Source organism: Orbicella franksi, chromosome 15, assembly GCF_964199315.1.
Source record: "Orbicella franksi chromosome 15, jaOrbFran1.1, whole genome shotgun sequence".
Lineage (NCBI taxonomy): Eukaryota > Metazoa > Cnidaria > Anthozoa > Scleractinia > Merulinidae > Orbicella > Orbicella franksi.
The window spans coordinates 19,734,014-19,751,469 of NC_138159.1; positions in this window are offsets into that span (position 1 = coordinate 19,734,014).

Below are 17,456 nucleotides of genomic sequence, written 5' to 3' on the forward strand. Positions count from 1 at the left end.
AAACCGGGATAAGCTCCGGCCTGATGGGCCACTTGGCTCGTATGCAGACTTTACCTTACCTTACCTTAATTCTTTTTATAAATCTGGCAAAATAAGATCGTTGTTTGGTCGGTTGTTGTTTTTGTTATGTGTACTTCCGTGCTGTTTTTGTGCAGTTTATCATACACTACATTTTCTGAACTCAAACAAACCTAGCAAAGCCCAAAATGTGAGAGAAACTGTGCTTTCCATATTCAGCTGTCAGATATATTTCACGAAAGAGGATATCAGCCCACCAATTTACTTTCTCTTAAATGTAAAAGTCTGGGTCCCTCCGAATAAATTAGTCAACAGATTTGAAGGAAGACTTTTTAATATGTACTGTTGTGCGTTATACAGGTAACGTTGTTGTCGGTCATTTCTAAAAGGAGCCGAAAAAGTAATATCTAAACTGTGGCCGGTAATGACAATGACAATAATAATAATAATAATAATAATAATAATAATAATAATATTTATTTATTGAAGGTAGTACACAATAGTAATTACTAGTAATTACTGTAGCGACTGGAGCACGGTTTTATGTATGTAGGTTTATTAAATGATGTTTGAAGTACCCCGTCTTACATAGAATTGTGTTATCGAAAAAAAGAAAACCTGGCGGTTTTTTCCTTTGTTATCCTTAACAAGGTAGCTCTGACAGAAGGAAATTGTATTTAATGGAGATCCCTCACCTGAAATATAAGCTCATCGTACCCTGCGATCAGGTGTTCTTTTCTTTGGCGAAAAAAAGAACGCCTGATCACAGTTCTCAGTGTCGTGAGTAGTCAAGTTTAGAGGGGCTTTTAGAATTTTGAGGTGTCTCTGAAACCCTAGTGAGTGTGACGTGAGGCCTTTCAAACGACACCTATTGGACACCCGGGGGGGTACCCTTGTGAAAAGGTCGGGGGGATACTTGTCGGAAAATTTGAATTAAACCTCTAAAAGAGACCAATCTGTGTTTAGCTCGAGCTTTATTTGACCACTAGAAGTATCACTAAAACCGGACATGACAGCGTTTGCTTGTTGTTCCTTTGAGTGCAACCCTAAAAGAAACCTTAACGGATAAAAATAGTGGCGTTTCGTCATGTGAACCCTAATTGAGTCCAAAATCCGAGATTTATGCCCCTAAACGAGGCGATGAGCATAACGGACTTTTTCCTATGGGAGTACCCCTCGGGGTTGAACAGTAATTCAGTTCCTTGTTGTACGCTCTTCTTTAAAATGCTGCTAAGATGATCCTGGTTTAAAACTGCGTTTGCGTTTGCGGATGTTTGAGCAAACGAGAGACTGCTCGCAATCTAAACTGCCCCCGGTGAGATGCTAACATTCAAATGTTAGCTATCGACAATCTACTGACATTTTAGATATATACTTTTTTTTGATGCTGTATAAAAGATGGAACCCAAGTATCTTGGAGTCTGTAGATGAAAGCGCTAGGTGTGGGTAAGTATTGAAATGACAGCTGCTCATGTGTACTGTACAAGGTGTTTTAAGTTCCTAAAGTCGCTGGATAATAAGTAGCCGCGGGCCAACCATTTAAATGGAGATTGTTGATCGGTTCGTTGTAAAAGGCATAAGCTCTCGTTATGTCTGTGTGTTTCACAGGTGTTCGCAGTTAGTCTTGAGTTGTGATGCAAAATACGTATACATTTTTAAGCCCGTTGCCAAGATATTTGATTTATTTTGCTTCAGTATCACCATTCAAACGAGAATAGGCCTCCGGCACGGTCGATTAAGTGAAAACTGGAAAAACCAGTTTTTCCTTAAGGATATTATTGACTACCAGCCATATCTGTATCATGAAAAAGTGCCATGAACTACTTTTAGGGAAATAGTCGGGTTGTTTGTAAACAAAGAGGAAGCAGTAAGCCTTACGATACCTCCTGAAACAGTACTCTAGTACCACTGTGTAACGCATAGCGGAATATGAAAGCATAAGAACAACACATTATGATTCAAGAGCCGCGGAATCACGGGTCAATGAAAAAGTGTGGGCTGGTGAAGAAGTGTGGGCGAATTATATAACAGAATGACTAATTGGACGTCAATTGCCCCGGAATGACATACAGCCAATTTAAGAGTTTTAAACTGGCTTTGTGGGCTGGTGAAAAAGTGTGGGCTAATTATTTAACCGAATGACAGTGTGGAATAATAACAAACTGAACCGTCTCGTGCAGTCTGCCTGGGCTTTTCGGATCATAGAATAGTGAGGTCCTGATAAAGGTTTGTTTGAAGCAAGTTAGCCCACTAAACCTGCACAAAGTTACGGAATGCAAACAAAAACGGAAGGTTTACAAGAACGATGAAAAGACAAGCTTCACTATGAATGTTTACTTGAAAACAATCTAATTACACAACTCTTTTAATTTCTCTTTAAAATTTATTATCAATCTGTTTTCGCCCAAGGATATAGCACCACATGTTCAACAATTTTAACAGAACCCCCATATCTCTAAATTGATACATTCCTTTAATGCTGATTTGTCAAATTCCTGTGTGGCAGTGTAAACCTGTTGAAGATTAGACTTTTAATCAGCGTGCAGAGAACTTCTAAATTTTAGAAGCGCGCAGCCTCTCAGCAAACGCATGCTAAACATTTTCATAAACAAAATCATTTTTTCGCAACAGTCGTCCCAATTTAACTTGTTGAATCTCACTGTTAACAGACAATTTATCTTTACAAAATCAATACCTTGTTAGCTAGGTCAGTAGAGGGAATACGCTATTCCCTTTGCTTGAAGTCGCACCAAATCCTCCAAATTCAATCAACACTGAAAGATATCTATTGCCATGAGTTTTGAAATATATATTTTCGAGATTAGTACCCTAAAAGGCTTAGAAATATTGTGTGCATGTAAGCGTTCGTTCGGTGAAGTTATAAAAAGTATTTTCTTGCTGAATTTCGCTACGTTCTCTTCGGTTATGCTTGTAAAAGAAAAGATTTTCCCAGATACTAGCAATTTTTTCATTAATTTGGCTGCCTTCTTCTTGTCCCATTCGTTAATTCTCACTTGTACCCATTGACCGGCTCGTGCCAATTACTCAGGATTGAATTTTGCCGGTTCTTTCTTCAATATATTCCCTTCACTTGACGAGGCCTTCTTCGATTACAAATAAAGTTTCGCTAAGTTAAAGTCATCAAGTTTTGATGGCGTAAAATCCTGCACATTCAAATGACCAAAAGGTCTTCATTTCTAATTCGTCAATTTACGATCATTGTTTACCTACTGTACATGAGAGACTAAACTAAAGCATGTGCTTATTCAAGATCTTTTGTTCCGACCATGTGTCTTGAAATGACCTTCTATTTCAACCGTGGGAAATTTTGCACGGCCTTTTAGGGTTCCGCATTGTCCAATCAGATTCAAGGACGCCACCTGTCTAATTTCTAGCCACAGGGATCGTATCTGGCCATTGTTCGAGCAGAACGTCTTTCTCGACCTACGAACATCACAAAGAAACGAATAACCTTTGCGCGCATCGCTACACAAAACGATATTGAGAAACAATATTACTGATGAAAAGAGTTCGGCTTTTAAACTCTGTCAGTTACGAGATATTTTTAATTAGCGATGGAATTTTTCCATAGGAGAACAAAATAAGCATTCTACATTAACATGCATCAGAACTAAAAACACAAAGAGTCACGCGGTTTTTCAAATTAAAAGAAATATTTTTTTTAGTGGTTGCCAGGTTAAGGGTAATGGAATATGCTTGACCTACGATTTACATGTGGCGAAAGCCAACAATGGGCGATACACTCATAATGAAAGGACCTCGCTAACTCGAATGCAAAGTTATTAAAAGCAAATAACAGTGCTTACAAAACAATTGTTGTGTCTTGCTGGGAAATGTTTTGGTTCAGCTCTTAATTCTTATGTCCCTTTACCTCCGTGTCTAAGAACCGGGTTTACAGGGCGCCAACATGATTGGTCGGGAAGCCTTCCTTTTTATTCCGTCCCCATAAATACTAATCTGGGATGAAAAGCCACCTTACAATGTTGGAAGGACTCAACGCTAAAATACGTTACTCAAATATTTACCACCATTTAAAAAAAAAGTCCATCTATTTGAAACTTTAAGTCTGGGTAAGTGGCATTTTCTTTGCTTTGGCTATGTAGTTTCTTTGTTTTAAAATACGTTGAACAAAATTTTAAGGTTATCAATCAGTTTCATTCCAACCTTTTTTTTTCTTTTACGAGAAGCTGCCAAATTCATTGGGATTTCGTTTGGGCAATTACGATGTACTTCCTTCTTCGCTATGTTTATATATCTAATTACGTTCCGTTTTCTTTTCAAAGTTGGCAGGTACAGATTCTGCAAATCTAAAGTTGGACGTTTGCTGAAAAAAGATTGAAGTCTGATTTCTCCATGGAAGAAATCACAGTTCCAACGCAATGGTTTTTTCAAGAAAGTAACAATTCGGGACAGCGCCCAAGCGACGGCCCTTCTGTCCCTTCAATGGATTCGACAGAGATGAGAAGTAGGAATAAAGATCAGTTTTATCAGCAAGGGATTTCTAATAACCCCCAGAGGAAATCATCAAAAAACAATCCCCTTGAACCACGTTTGCGAAGAATCAGAGCTAACAACCGAGAGAGGCGACGTATCCAGGCCATAAACGATGCCATGGAAGCATTGAGAAAAGCCATTCCGAGCACTAACAACAAACGAAAATTAACCAAACTAGAACTGTTAAGACTCGCGCAAGATTACATTCGAGATCTTTCCGAAATGCTTTGTTCTGATAACTCTTCTCTTGAGGAAGAGGTTGTAAATGTTAGCTTTTCACACGTAGGTTACACGAGCTATTTTCCAGAGGTGTGTTTTACAACTTCGTGTTGTCAACGAGGTACATTATCAGAGTGCAATCGCTAATAAGATTATCGCAACGATAATTAGAGAACTAACTCCCTCGAACAGTCGAAGATGTCAGCAGCGCAATTTACAATGTTTCTTGCATGAGAACATCCAAGATTTGTTTATTTAAATTTGTAAACAACGTAGATATATATTTAGGGATAAACTGCGGAGGTTTGACAAAATGTAAAATAACTGATACACAAAGTCTTAGATAACTACAGTATCTGTGAAACTGATGTAAAATACTTATAAAATAATTGTATTTTTTACCTTGTGATCGCTTAAGAGCTTTCAGGAGTCTAAATGGTGGTAGAAAAGTCGTATATTGTAAAATAAAGAAATGTCAAACAATACACCCTTTCAAGCTACTTTAATTTGAGTACTTTGATCAGGCTTAATGATAACTAAGTACAATCACAGGGAGAGAAAAGTAATTCATATCAGTGAATTATATTCCAAAAGTGAACAAAAAAAGGCAAGGACAAAGGATATCACAGGTTTTGTGGTATTTTGCGAATAATTGCGAGTGATTTGCTCCACAGAGATTTTGTTCCTTTACTATCGGAAGACTGAATTCTAAAGTTCCAAATAAGTTCATTTAGTCATTTTCAATGTTAACATTCTCTATAATGAATAAATATTAAGTTCGGGTTAGAAGAAATCATCTTGTTCTTTGCGGCATAAGACACGAAAATTATTGTGACCAAGCAACGTCTTATAAAAAAAAAACTATTTCAGAAGTGGAAAATGTTAAGCCATTCCATTGCTCAAATCAACACGTGGACTTAAATGTGTTTAATTGGTCCGTTGACGTGAAACTGAAGAAGTAATTAATCTAAATCAATGTACACTGTACTTAATAGCGACGCTTAGCTATAACGATCTATTTTTACTCCACAAAAATAATCGGTTTAGCGCATATTAATTCTATTCAATTCATACCATTATTTCCATATTTGTCTCCAAAATGTGCTATTTCAGGTAACTCTTTCATGTCAAACTCCACAGTGTTTTTTTGGCCGGTATAGCAAATTTGTGTGTTTTCTTTTATTTTTTCTGTCGTGTTACCCGTGGCAAGGAAGGTGCCTTTGTTAAAGCAATCAAATTGTCGATAGACTTCAAGGCTAGTGCCACGTTCTGCCTAACCACAGTGACACAATCTTATTATTTTCCGACACGCCTTCTTCGCACTTTAATTAGAGCTTTGCGATAAAATTCGCGGTAACTTGGAAAGCCATGACGCGGCTAATTATTACATAAATATGGGACCTGTTTTCTCCACGCAACTGTTTTTCGTAACATTAAACAAGAACCAATTTCTCGTTTTCTTAAACAGATATTCAAGAGGAAAAGAAGAATTTGCAAAAGCTACTGAACTGAAAATGCCCTCTGTATCGACTTCTTTCTGGCCCTCTGTGGATTTTAGGAGTCGATGAGGTTTCCCACTATAGTCTCATGTAATTGTTAGCTTATCAATACCTGAATCTATTGGATGATAATGAAATATGTAAAGTTAGCATTAGCATAAATTCTCGTAGTGTACGTTGTAGGTCTTTAAATGCACTGTGATAGTATGACATGGATTTTACAATTAACTATGCATGTCTGGCTAAGGGCGACCATTTAACTTGTATTGACACGAAGTTCAAGATTTTGTGGGATTGTTTTTGTTTTTTTAATTTAACACAACCTGCCTTTAATGCAGTCATAACCAACGCTGAAAGCAAAACAGTTCTTTAAGCGTATTTAATGACAAGAAAATGCATCATAGAATCACTGAATATTAGCAGAAACTATAAAATCGGGTTTGAAAGTATATTTGGCATATTGAGAGATCTTTGGGTCCCAATACTTCTTGGTAACCAACAACATAAATTTTTTTTCCCTAAAACATTAGTACCCGTTGTCTGATGAAACAGTTGGATAACGTGGAATAAAAAATGGTCACCTAGATGACATTAAAACAAAGTTGTCATGGCTAACATTTGAATTCAAATTTGAAAATCTGTATCATAACCAGAAACCGAAAAATATACCTCACAATGGGGGAAATAAAGATTTCTAGCAAAATACTGATAAATGATAAAAGAACTTGCCAGAGACAGAATACCGGGAGACATAATTTTACGAGGCCCAAAGAATACATGTTTCGATTGCAATTGGCGTTCGTCAACGCGACGCAACAGAACAAAAGCTATTGTTTATGGTCCCCCTTCTGCAGAGAACAAGTGCTTGAAACTACACAGTCTTAAATAAGGAATCTTTTTTCAATGAAGTGAACCATAAAACATGAGAAAAACATGTGATAAATCTGCGAGGGACACATGCTCGTCCTTTGGGGAAGTGCACAAGCTTTCTTTGAGTCATCAGTTCCCCTTGAGTAGTTCGGCGTGTTGAGACAGGTGGAGCATACAAATGCTTTGCGCTTACTTTAAACTTCCGATAATCCTCAATGTAGCCTTTTAAAGAAAGAGGCACATGCTTTAAACTTTAAACCAAGGTGTGTGTAGGTTTGCACGCTGAGTTGTATAGAGTAACAATGCCGGTTTGAGGTGGTATATCTTTAAACCCGCACCCTGTCTAATTTGGGCCACGCCTTTCACAACCGTGTCAATGTAATATAATGTGGGAGCGGCACGCCAAAACTCAAACGACTCTTTTATATTTTGCAAATGATCTATTGTTTGCCACATGAAGTAAACGTTTATCAATGTAGACTATATTTGAATCATGTAATTAAAATTTGGTTATATTTAGAAAAAGCCAAGTCAATCTCGCTGCTGTTTACTTTAGAATTTTCACTGTGAAATATCGTGTAACGTCATTGGATTATGTTCAAAATGTTGTCTCAGAGCATTTGATCAAAACGCTGTTCTTTTTACCTGAGAAACCTAATTCTCCCAACTGATTGCTACGCAAATATCAGTCTTAGTTCTGAGAACTTGGGTATATATCAGAACGGTATAGATCTCTTAGGCATGATGATTTTCTGTATTCTCATCACCTGCCTATCTCGCTGTGTATCGATATAGTAACGAGATCTTATTGGTTGATCACTTTGTAAGGCTGTCACTCCACGCAAGCTTTCGACAGCTGTCACATGACAAATTTGTAAAGTGGGAATTTATTTGCGTACATGTGGTTTTTAAAGTATCTTAAGCAATGTTATACCCTTTGTTTAATTCTTGAAGTTTAGAACGATCGAGACAAGATGGGAAAATCTACCCTGCTGTGAAAATCTCCTCGAGTATGTTCAAACCCTGTACGAACCTTCCGTTTCTTAGGGGAATACATCTGTCGCATAGTCTTACCACACCTGGGAAGGGTGTCCATTTGACCTAAGAACACATGGTTTACAACGAGATTAAATACTCGAGGGCTGATCAAGATTACCTCAATGAGTGCGCCATTGTAAGTGGTGATGGAACAAAAGTAATGAAGACTGCACGTCATTTGTGCAAGCTCGTGTCAGCCACGGATTTGAACTCTGGCTTTGAAGTAACCACTTTTCTTTTGATTTTTATATAGTTCTCAAAACCTATATCAATGTTCTTAACTATCTGACAATGGCTTGCTTTAATCATGATAGCTCCTCTTCTTAATTGATCTGACTTAATCATTGATATTTGACTATTTGGTCCAGTCGATCATGTTTTAAAAATTTCGGTTCAAGCGATTAGTGAAGTCAACATAATAAACATCTGGAAGAGCTAACGAGTTTATCAAGAGAATCCTTAACAACGGAAGGAACATACTAAATAATTCCTGGGTCACCTAAAGACTGTAGCATGGTGATAAAAATCAGATCACATTAAACACCATTGTCGAGGCCAAGGGCATGTATAAAGTTTCGAACTCCAATCTCCAACCCCAAACATGAGATATCTCAATTATTGTGCATGTGTGACTTTTCCTAAACTGATAAGTCCTCATGGTTAAGATAAAGGAGTTGATATTGCATGACCTTCGATATTCAGTTCTTGCAGAGGAATGTCCGAGTGCTTGTTTGTGACTCTTTATGAACCTTTAATTCTGTCGATAAGAACTTGTTTCCCAAACATGACTATAGGACTACACTGTTTGTATAAGGAGTCAAAGAATACTGTAAACTTAACGAGCTGTGCACAAGGATTAAATTCAATATTAACCTGTTTTGGTTTCCAGCTGGAAAAAAGATGCGAGACCGCACTGTTTGCAACTAAGTAGAAGTTTTAGAAATATGTGTTCCTTAATTAAACTAATATATCTTACAGTTTCAAGCAGAAACGTTGCTAAATCCGACGGAGCTTATGATGCCTCTTGGCTACGAGTGGTTCGTGTTCTCTGAAATGCCTTCCCTGTAAGTTTTTACACGGTTAAGTAATAATAAGAGATTTTAACACCTATTTTCTACTGAAAAATAGGAATGACCACAACAGTATTTCAACTTTTAATTGGACAGTCAGCAGTTCGTATTGAACCAGGGACATCAGTTCTACCTGGATAATGTGAACGAAATATAATTTAAGTGACACCAAATTTGCCTGTTCTTTTCTTGCCGTGCATGTTGTATGAATACAAAGCTTTTAGGTTTTAGCTTTGAGGGACGCTTTCAGTTCCTAGCGTGGATTTTATTCACTAGGAGCTGTATTGGTTATGCAGTGGCTTAAGTAGCAAGAAAGACAACCCTACTCAAAGGTTCACTTTGGTTTCACAGAAAGCTATCCCCACGTGTTGCGCAGTTAAACTACGTTTCTTCGCCTGAATTAACTTATTTCATGGCACATACTTTCAGTCAAACTACAGCGAGCCAAGTCAGTAATATCTATATTAACCTTTTGGCGGTCTCTCTTGGAAAAAATGTCTAAAAGATGTTTCAAGAAAAAAGGTTTCTTTCAAGAGTGCTTTGAAATGATTTGGCGTGTACTTAGTAGCTGCCGCTGTCGGGAGAGCTCCGTTGTTCACAAGAACTTGGACCTTCCGTCTTCGCTCACTCCAACATCTTTCTGCGCGCCAAGCATAAACATATGACCACTTCTTTAGAGGATTGCACGTTATGTCCTGTAATATGCTTCCTTTCAATTTTGCGGTTTATCATGAATAGTATGCCTTCAAGATTAAGGGTAGGTGGCAAACAAAACAAATTAACACCTTGGTTAGGATCAAAGAACTGTCAGTAAATGAACTCAAGTCTTACAAAATTGTTACAGATAAACTTTGTTCTTTGTCGTAAATGACTTTTCTCTTCATTGGATGGCCAATTGGTTTCCACCAAGCGAACTTTTAGTTTCAGTTTCAAATGATAGTTCACCGGCAGTGTTGAAATGTCTAATTTATTGGTACAAGTGAAAAATATCGCCATCAGATATACGAGAAATGAACGAATTTCCTTAGTCTGTGTTAGATTCCATTTTCATACGTTTGAAAGAAATGTGATATTTTTTAGTTTCTGGGAAAGATAGCAGAAGTCTGGTAATTGCAGAACTACTATCGAACTCCATGTGCTTTCTCGTTTGCCGAAATCCAACCGTGAAAACATATACATCTCACACTTTGTTACCGCGAGTTTATTCTAATAACGGTGGAGCTGGATACATCAGTAATCACAGTGCAAACGCTTATGTCGAAAACGAAGATATGCGAATGAATTTTAGGCCAAACAGCTTACGTCTAAAATATGCAAACTCTACTGAGGTCCCTCGAGGATGTGTCTGACGTGTCGTCTCGACCTCATCATTTTCAAGTCAAAATACTTCATTCTTTAACTTATGCTGTAAACCAAAGCCAACAGAAAGTAAGGTAGGGACGATATACAGCTCTGTTAAACGTTTTCTGAACAGTGCGAAACGTAAAGAAGTCTTCTTACGGGCTTGTGAATACGTTCTTGTAGATTCAATAATTTTGCCTTTCTTCCGCTCAGTTATTCTACCGCGACACTTCGGCATGAACCCTATAGATTTGATTGTCGCATGTTACGTTTATTGAAAACCAAATACAACCCGAACTTGCAAATCAATGTATCAAAAGTTTGTTTGATATATTACATTGGTCGTCGGCTTTTCTTGTATCAACAATGTAAATATCTTCTACAAAGTAGTGAGCAACGTTTGTGTTCGACATGAGCTATTTTGTTTGCCTAAAGCTTTGACCAGTTTTAATCCCAGTACATTACCGTCTTTGTTTGCATAACTGACTGTCATCAGAGGAACAGTTACTGACCTCGCATTTTGCACAGATGCCCCAGAAACTTGCTTGTTTATATGAAGTTTCATCTGAAAGGAGTCTTCTCTCTAGAGCAAGTCATTGTTCATTTCGAAACTCAAACGCAAAGCTCGCCTAACAGGGCGCAACTATTTTTAGAACATGCTGTGTTTCAATATGATCACTTCAGTCTGTTGTAGCCACTATCTTGATTAAATTTGCCGACCTTATTATCCGCGTATTATGCTTGTTTTTATTTCGCTTGAGTTGCTTCGCTAAGTAAATTAGGAAGGAAGAAATTAAGTGTTTTTTGGACTAAAATTAGATCGACTTAACCGCACCAAAATACCACACAATGGGAATTGAACGCCCTGGAGGTTTACTTCGTTTTCGTTACCAAAAACCTCCGCTAACTTGGAGTACGGTACATGTTTTACAGCGGTAAATGATCAATAATACATGCCAAGTTTGATAAAACTTGATCTGCGAAACACATTTCAATAAGAACAGCCGAAATTACATTGCAACAAACAACAAAACAAACGCGCTAAGGCGGAACTCTACAGCTGCGAAAAAATAAAAATCCAAAACTACTTGCTTTTATCTTTTAAAAGGATCACTGAGCTGAACAATAGCGTCTAGTGCGGGGGTCTCAATTGCATTGAACTTTCAAGGCAGCTTGCCAGTTATACACCAATTAAACGGCTGACTTGAAAACAAATGTTGTCTCTTTAAATCTTTAAAGTGCCGTGAGAATCCTGCGCTGCTCTTGGTCAGCGTTGACTAATGCAAAAACAACATGGCCTGGAAACGACCCAGAATAAAAACAATAAGTTTGTGAAATTTTTGGCTTTTTGATCAGCAGCAATCGTTTTGTTTTTTATTTAATAAACGAGGTAGCAAGCTGTATGGAAATATCGCTATTTGAATTGAATGCGTCCCTTTACAAATTAACTTTCTCGCCCAGAGGAACGGTTTTTGGGGTGTTGTAAACTTTTGTGTTTTCAAATTCCCAGATGGACAACACAAATTTGGATAGTCAAATACAGGCTTATGTTCGAAGGCTTATTGAATACATCAAAACAAGAGACTCTCATGATCAAAATCACAATTTTTCATGAACACGATCTTAAATCGTTCACGGAACCTTGATAACCTTACACTTTCCATTCGGAACCGCTTGTTAAACTGCTCGCCGGCAAGGGAGCCTTCGGGGATCTTCGGGGGCCTTCGGGTGCCTTCGGGTGCCTTGGAGAGCCTTCGGGAGCCTTCTGAAAGCAAATGAAATTGCGAGTACATCAATTGTCAGGCATTAGATTGTGCTAGGGAAAGGGAATTGACGCTAAAAACGTGAGCGTATCGGATAACTGTGAAATATGACGGATATTATACTGGAGTGCCTTTCCTCGTCAAAAGAGGGAAAGTAAGTTAGGCCTTTTTCTCGACCTTTTCAATACCCATCATCGATATCGCGAGACGCTTGCAGAGATGCACTTTGTACAGCAATGCCCAAGAATCAAATTTGTTAGTCACGTTTCTGAGTGTAAAATGTAGCTTGGACATGCGTACTGGAAACACAGGAACAAAGAAAGTGGTAAACATGCTGTACTACTGTTGCAATATATCGCCCCACACGTATCTGAGATCGAGAAAAGTGGCAGGAAATGGTAACACTTTTGCCAACACAGCAAAGACACCCAATAAATGGGGCTAATTCTGAAAAGCGAGAGGAAATCCGTAAATTGTATTCCCAGCAAGTCCAAAGAGCACATGTTTTGTACTTTGCTTGTAAATCACATGTATGTTAAACGATGGCTGATCTGCACCGAAAACACTTATCCAGTCGCACCACAGATAACTAAATTAAGTAGCTTACTACAATGTTTCATTGGGCATTGTATTAAAAACATTCCACAGAAAACGTAAGAAATGCCATTGTTTTGGAAAATTTGCAAGTTGTTTCTTGCCCTGCAAATTAAAATTCATAACAAAATGGTGTTCACAGGGTTCTTTTTGCAGTTAAAGCTGCAATTAAGGGGCTTTTTTTGCAAGTCATACTGCTACTATGGTAATCTCTTGTGTTACGAAAATAATAACGTGTTCCCCAATGATTGGGCAGTTTTTTGTGATACCATGATTGTGGCATCGACTGATAAAGAGTCCTTCTAATGACTCACCAAAACATAGTCTTGGAAGTCCTGGAAACCGTTTGAGCCACCTTAAGCAGCATTACACCATCTAAAACATATCACTTCGCCACGTGACTGAGTTAAGAGAACGTTCAATGGAGCATGTCTACCGGCTACGTGGATGGACAACGTACCACAGTCTTGCTGAAATCACGTGTCTAGGTGCAAGAAACGTTACCGGATATTAACGAAACTTCTTATTGGGCAGATAGCCACCCAATCATTGGTGTCAGTTGAATGGTTGAAAAGATATAATTCAAATTACGCAGTACATAAATTTTGTTTCTGACGATTGCGTCTAGCTGACACGAACCGTATTTTGGTGGCAATTTCCCTTTTGAGCTACAAAAAAGGAACAACAATTCGCACGGACAGCGATCATTCCAGTATTCTTGATCTAAAATGGGAGCATGCATGGCCAAACCAGCAGAGACTGAAGAAAGTGGCAAAATAGTTGGTATTTTTCGGAGTGGAAAGAAGGCAGGGCGTAAAGAGAAGCACACCCGAGCAGACCATGGTTCCATCGTTGAAAACAACAACACTCGGAGTGGCGCTGAAGAAACGGTGAAACGAAAAACCCTTCAAGAATTACAGAAAGAGTGCCCGCCTGGATTCAGGAAGTTCGAGTTAGAAGTGAAATGGCAAACGATCGACGAAGATATAGCTTTGCAACTGTGGGAGGATGTTTACAAGCCGCTGTATACTTTTGATTGATCTGATGAGTGACATAAGCCCGCAACGAGTGTTCAGTGGAAAAACCTGCGAACATTTACTAAGAGATACTGACTGTGAACATTGACACGATTTTTATGGACTGAAAAACTTTAACGTAGTGTAAAACAGACTTTTCTCGAAATCAAAGCTTAAGTATTATTGAGTTTTCGTTTCTTGACTGTTCGATTTTCTGATTAATGTAATGTAACGAAAGAGAAATTACTCTTATTACAGCCAGTTACATGTATATTTTTTGTTGTTGTCGGTTATGTTTCTCGGTATATTTGCGAAATACTAAATAATTGACGTACATATTTACCGATATGGGGGTGAATAGTAGTGGATATTTACGCAACCGCTATAAAGTTTTGTATTGAGCAAAATAAAAGCCTCTATATAATTAGTTGAGAAAACTAATTTTCAGAATAATTTAAAGAGTAATCAAGATAATCAACGAAGGATTGTAACCCGCATGTTTTTCTTTCAAAGATCCTCGTAATCGCAGAAATGTGTCAAGCCCTTTTAACGTTATTGACGTTTAATAAATTACTTTATTACTTCTACATAATGTCGTTGTGTTATCCAGTCTTGACCTCAGATTACAAAATGAGCCTTGAAATCCAAAAATGGCGAAATTGTACAAATATTAACCCAACTTTTGGTTGGCCATGCACGTTTTATAAAATTGAATTCTACCCGACGTGAAAACATTCATCTCATTTGCTATTAATTTTCAGATTCAGTTAGTTTAATGCTGATTTACTGTACATTTTCGTTTGTATCCCTCACCATCCCCAAAATTTCAGATCACCCACTCAATTAGTATTCCTAAATTTCGCCGAAAACTGTAGTGTTTACCAAAGGTGCTGGCCGGTTCCTAGCTGCCATGGTTACAACTTACGTCAGTGGTATTGCGACATCTTCGCAGAACTTGTTTTGCAAAATTTAAGTGGGAAGTAAACAACAATCATAATATTCTATGCCTCTCAGTGAAAAAAGTCTTCTAGGCTTTTTAGCCTCATGTTGAACGTTTTTATTCCCTGACGAAGTCTTCAGTTGTGAACCAACAAAGAGTATTTTTCATTATAAATGAAACTCTTTCGCAATGGATTTCGCGGGCGATTGCCAAAATATTGCGTGAGGGCCGAACGAGGCGACGCTTCCTATCAGGCACTCACGTGAGCATGGTCGGGCTACTTTTTAAGAGTTAGAAATAAAGTTTACTACCAAGGGCAGTGAATCGATCCATTTTGACAATCGCTTCACTTAAGATCAAATTGGAGATACGAGAAAATCTTTAGTCCAGCGTCTGCAAATAGGAACTTGATCGACAACAACACTCGCGTAAATTATGCAATCGTGATAGAAGTGGGGAGAAACTCTAGACCCCAGACCTCTAACGGGGCGCCTTCGGCAAATGGCTCTTCCAGTATTTTTCGCACGGTCCGCGTAACGCCCCTGCTACGGTACGCTTCGTACAGATGCTGACTTCGAGTTTTTATGGTCACAACTTAAAAAAGAAAAATAATGTGCTACTTTACATCATCGAAAGCACATGAGTTACTTCGTCACGTGACTGAGTTGACGTAGTTGTAGCATGTTCATTGCACCTCCATTTACGCGCACGCGTTTGAGATCAACGTATGTTACCGAAAACCAAAAACACCTCTGTATTACGTAGAAGGACACCCATTTGCGTCAGTTGCAGACCGTAGAAAAGGTATAAATATTATTCTACAATACAAATATTTTGCTTTTGATCGTCGAGTTTAGCTGCGGGAAATTTGAGAAAGCCCTTCGCACGGACAGCAATACCAGTATTCTAGGTGAAAAATATGGGAGCGCGCATGACCAAATCAGCGAAGATTGAAGAAAGTGGACAACTGTTTGGTGATCTTCGGAGCCGTAAGGAGAAGAAAAAGCGGAGAAACAGAGCCGAGCAGAGCGTGACTCCTTGGGTGATAACAACAGCACTCGGAGCAGCGCTGAGGTTCCGGTGAGAAGAAAAACTCTTAAAGAATTACAACAAGAGAGCCCGCCCGGATTCAAGAAGTTCGAGTTAGAGGTTAAATGGCGAACAATCGACGAGGAGATCGCTTTGCAACTGTGGGAAGATGTTTTCAAACCGCTGTACATCTTTTACTGATGAGTGTAAAAAAAAAATGAAGGCCGTAAGGCCTGCGAACAGTTAACAAGAGGTAAAACTCTGACTGTGGTTGGAGACTTTTCGTACTGAAGATTCCAGCGTAGTATATATCACATTTGGCTGGAAAAAAGGTATATAAATTATTGTTCTTTTTTGATTGATTGATATTCTTATTATGTGATAAAATTTTCGCGAGAGTAATTACTGTAAACAAGACAAGATATTTTCTTGCTGTAAACAGCTAGCTACCTGTATGCTTTTTAATTTTGTTACAGTTGTTTTTATCGATATGAAAAAAATCAGGTCTTTCTGTTTTCGTTAATTAACATATGATTGTGTCAAGTGCGTTGATAAATAGAGACAAGAATAAGGTAAATTGAAGAAATAAAAATAATATATGAAAGGAATTAATTCAGTTTGAAGTCACTTCCATTTCTTTCAAAAATAATTGCGATTGCTAAGTATTTCGTATCGTTTGGGAAAAGAACAATCGATCCCACTGGTTTCAAATAAATACAATTAGCATAGCTCAGTATCAATAAACGCTTTTTAACTGAGCTGCTTGAGTTTAGCGGGATAAACAAATAACATCTGACTTGTTTACTGAATGTTTAGCTTTTTGGTCATATGGAATTTACTAAACATTTTAGTTTCGTTTTCACCCGTTTTCTTGCAATATTCCTGACATTTTACGGAAATCTCTTACGTTAACCAAATGGGCTAATTCACAGTTTCCGTGGTAACAAATTCCGACAGTATTATTAAGACGCCTTCGCACTGTAATTGTTTTCATACAAGGAAAAAAATCAAAATTCGTCCGCTTTGTTTTTTGTTTGCTAAAACCAACCAAAAGCCGCAAGCTTTCACGTTTGTTTGCTAAACCAATCATATTGCTCTCTTTTAGTTTGTTGCTTCGTTTGTGTTCACACATTAATCATGTCAAGGTAACCGAAGAAAATCTCCCTATTTTATGGAACACGTTTACGGTGTGCACGGACACGCGCGAGACTCATTAAAAATCACGCCTGTTTACCACCACAACCTCGTTCCCAGTGGCTTTTCTCTTGAAATTGCCCGCCCGTTCAAAAGTATCTGCAAAAACCTGAGAACGAGGTTATAGAGCCTGAAGGGTTCCTGAAGGGTGGTTCTAATGACTCACCAAAACAAAGTATTGGAAAGTGCTGGAAACTAGTTTGAGCCACTCTAAGCAACATTATACCACCGAAAATGTATCGCTTCCCCTCTTTACTGAATTAAAAAAAAAAACGTTCACTGGAGTGTGTCTACCCGCTACCTGGATCGACAGGGCACCTCAAGCTTGTTCAAATCACGTGTCTGAATGC